Below are 3,896 nucleotides of genomic sequence, written 5' to 3'. Positions count from 1 at the left end.
TGCATGAAGACAAGTGCAAGGAAAAGGAAAAGGGTAAAGTGCAGGACAAAAATGATGATCACAACATTGTGCCTAGCAAGTCTAGTATCAAGATTGAGGAGAATAATGTGGTGCAACTTGATGTATTTGAAGATCCTATCTTGGCATATTCTTCTTTGGATGCATCACAACCAACTAATTGATGCTTTATTAGGACATATACAATTTTGGTTGATAGATTTATGGGTTTCCTTTCATGTGACCCCTCATAGAGGGTGGCTTTACTCCTATTGTAGTATGAGTGGATCTATTGGTTTCGATAATGACCTGGCACTGAAGATCATTGGCACTAGTGATGTTTAGGTGCATTTTGGTTTAGGCAGCATATTCACTCGTCATTATGTACATCATACAACAACTCTCACAAAGAGCCTTATCTCTACTAGCACCTTGGATGACGTAGGTTATGTTGTCTCTTTTGGTGATTCCTCATGGAAGATTTCTCGTGGAAATCTTGTTATTGCACATGGTGTGAACTCTAGTACCCTCTATCACTTTTCTTGTATCTAGGTTGGTTATTTTGGTTGTGGTTGCAGTTCCATATGTATTTCTTTGGCATCGTCACCTTGGGCACATATCTTTGAAAGGAATAAAAATGCTTACTAGTTTGCAATATCTTCTGTCCCTAGACTATAAGCGTTTTGCATCTTGTGATCATTGTTTATATGGCACATAGACACACAGTATGCATAAGAAGGCATGAAGTGCATGGGTGAGCCTTTAGCTCTTATTTATTTGGATGTATGTGGTCCTATGCCCTATCACTCGCTAAGTGGTGCAAAGTACTTTGTCACATTCATTCATGATTACTCACATAAGGTCCAAGTTTTTCCTATTAAGTAGAAATTGGATGTATTGTCTACCTTTTAGTGTTGGCTTGCTCTTGTTGAGAACCACTCTATGTGGTATAGGAGGCTAAAATGCCTAAGGTGAGACAATCGGGGTGAGTATGTCTCAAAATCTTTTGAGTAGTTTTGCAATGAGCGGGGTATTAAGCATCCCCTACACCCCTCCCTAGAATGGTATTGCTGAATGCATGAACATGATAATTCAAGAGAGAGCCTACAATATGCTCAATTAGGTAGGCTCGCCCCACCACTCGTGGGCTAAGGTAGTTACTACTATCATACACTTGATTAAGAGGTCTCCTTGCACTACTATCGATTGCTAGGTTGTAGAGGAGATATGGACTTGAAAATTTTCATCATATGCTCATTGCATGTCTTTGGTTGTGCGGCATTCTGCCATGTTTTCAAGGACAAGCATAATAAGATCAATACTAAGTCTGTGAAATGCATCTTTCTTAGTTACGAGGATGCATGTGAGATGGGCCATTGCCTATGGGATCTGCAGGCTTGCAAGGTTATCCACAACCATGATGCCATTTTCCACAAGGAAAATATGCATAAGTAGCTTGAGCATATGTTTAAGGTACACAAGGTGATCTTTTAGGAGGAGCCTCCTGCTCCCGTTGTCGTATTGCTGCGCATTCGAGGTGTGTAAACCACTCAAAAGTCGTGTGTATGATTTAAAACTTTGTACATACTTAGTTGTTATGTTTGCTCTTTCAATTTATGCCGAAGACAGAGAAGAATAAGGAATTTTGGTAGATTGGTGACTCAAGATGCAATCTCATGGACCACTTTGATTGTGACCAAGGGTTCATTTGAAAGCTTGTGGCAACATTGGAGCCATTGAGCAGGGGAACCTAGTATTTATTCAGCTGACACTGGACAGTGTTGTATCTGATTTGGCCATTGGCAATGCACTGGTTGACATGTATGTGAAATGTGGGAGGATGGAAGATGTACGAAATGTTTTAATCGACTGCCTAAATAAGATAATGTCTCTTTGGGCTCAATTATTGCAGGGTATGTTCAGCGTGGGCAAGGGATACTGGCTCTCAAACTCTTCGAGAAAATGCAGTAACATGGCATGAAACCAGATGAGTTCATGTTCTCTACAGCTTTGAAAGCATGTGGAACCACAAGCAATGAAGAATGGGGCGGCCGAATATGTGTGAAATATCACTAACTAGTCGGCTATTTTCAGGAAAAAAGCTAATTTGAGGACCGCTTTTGGAGAGAAATTGGGAAAAGGAGGCGTAGAAAACGTGGAAGGAGGAGACTAATAAGGGATTTTTCAAAGACTAAAGAGGGGATTTTCAAAAGCTAAAGAGGGAGGGAAAAGTAAGTGTATGGGATGGAAAAAAGAGGTCGAGGCTAATCGGGATAGGGGAGTATTACGCTGAATCTGAAAAAGAGGAAAAAAACAGAGGATTGGAGGGGGGGAGCTACGAGGAGTGCAGAGAGAGGATTGGAGGGGAAGTTTTTGAGAGAGTACTGGCTTTTGTATGCATTGGAGGAGGGAAGACGGAGAATTCTTAGTGAAGCATGGCGCCCTTGCTCCTGAGAGGATAAGAGCTATAGAAACTGGTGGCTGTCCTCATGCAGCTGTTCGAGAAGATATAAGTATAAACCTTGGCCCATTGGAGGATCTATCCAGGACCTTTTCAGCAGATATTTTGCTTTGCGAATCAGGAGGAGATAATCTGGCTGCCAATTTTAGCAGAGAGCTTGCAGACTTTATCATATATATCATAGATGTTGCCGGAGGTGATAAGATTCCTCGCAAAGGAGGACCAGGAATTACACAGGCTGATCTTCTGGTGATCAATAAGACTGATCTAGCAGATGATGTGGGTGCTAATTTGGAAGTGATGGAACGGGGTACTCTCTGCGGCTGATTGGAGAATAGGGAATGATTACGCTAATCTGGAGGGAAGAGGAACGATACTCTGCGCTGGACGAAAGGAAAGGAGGAACAGAGTATTAGTGGAGAAGAAAAGTTGCCCATGGGGTGTGCTCCTAATTGTCTTTGGAGACTCGGTCTGATGCTTTAGTACAGACGGCAGCAAGATGTGCAAAATAAAAAAAAAACCACCTGCAGGTGTGAATCGAGAGTGCAAGAACCATTGTAGTGATAATTGAGACCGAGAAGACCGATGTATTGATGTTGGTGACCATGGCAATTGTTGCGACTGTCGAGATTGTATTAGAGATTGTGTCACAGTTCGACAGGTTACTGGGCCTCCAGCATATCTGAAGGACAGTGTTATTGATCTCACTCCCAGTCGTTCTCTGAGTCGTCCTCATCCACACAAACAATTTGGAAAAGACAGAGCGGCAGATTGTAGGTACTCGGGCAATGATAGAGGCAGACGGGAGGCGGGAAAAAAAAAACGACCGTGGAGAGGAATTGCTGTTTGTTAGCAGCAAGGCAATCTTCAAGCCTCCAAAGGCTATCCGAGGTGGAATTCCCATTTGCTTCCCTCACCATAATTTTCAGTGACTCCAATTATTTGAGCCCAATTTGTGGTACGGTCTTTCTGGAACTTTAAATTCCACAGTACTTGTTGAGAGAGTGGGTCCACTGTTTCAACAGAGAGAATCAACTATCTAAAACAATTTGGCTGTTTAGAGTCTCTTCTCTTGTGTTTGTCCTATTGTTGCTGGACTGGCTACCCTGATCATAATATTCAACCAGCTACGACTTTTCGAACTGACTTTGGCATGTAGTGTTTATGAGACTCAGTATATTCCATTGTGTTTGTTGAGAGAGTTGGCACTCTGGTGTTTCAACTGCAAAAGATCAACTATATGAAGCAAGAGCTAAGTCTTTTTGCATGCATATTCGCGTGCTTTAAGAGGGAGATGGAATGCAGTTGTGATGTAACAGTGTCTAGATCTGTGCAGACTGCCATGCCAGGACTATCTCTTTCCTTATGTGTGTGTATCCTTTGGTTTCTGAATTGGCTTTCCTGACTTTCAGCTAACTGTGATTCTTCAAGCAGATTT

The 3,896-nt window shown here is 42.2% G+C and overlaps 1 pseudogene; it reads left to right on the top strand.

Annotated features, from left to right (window-relative positions):
• Positions 1-2,392: 2,392 nt before the first annotated feature.
• Positions 2,393-3,311, top strand: LOC148012588 (urease accessory protein G pseudogene; annotated as a pseudogene).
• The last annotated feature ends 585 nt before the right edge of the window (positions 3,312-3,896 follow it).

Source organism: Lygodium microphyllum, chromosome 27, assembly GCF_053477565.2.
Source record: "Lygodium microphyllum isolate KBCC chromosome 27, Lygodium_microphyllum_v1.1.10, whole genome shotgun sequence".
NCBI classification, from domain to species: Eukaryota; Viridiplantae; Streptophyta; class Polypodiopsida; order Schizaeales; family Lygodiaceae; genus Lygodium; species Lygodium microphyllum.
The sequence above is the reverse complement of the archived record's forward strand: the minus strand, read 5'-3'. Positions and strand labels throughout refer to the sequence as shown.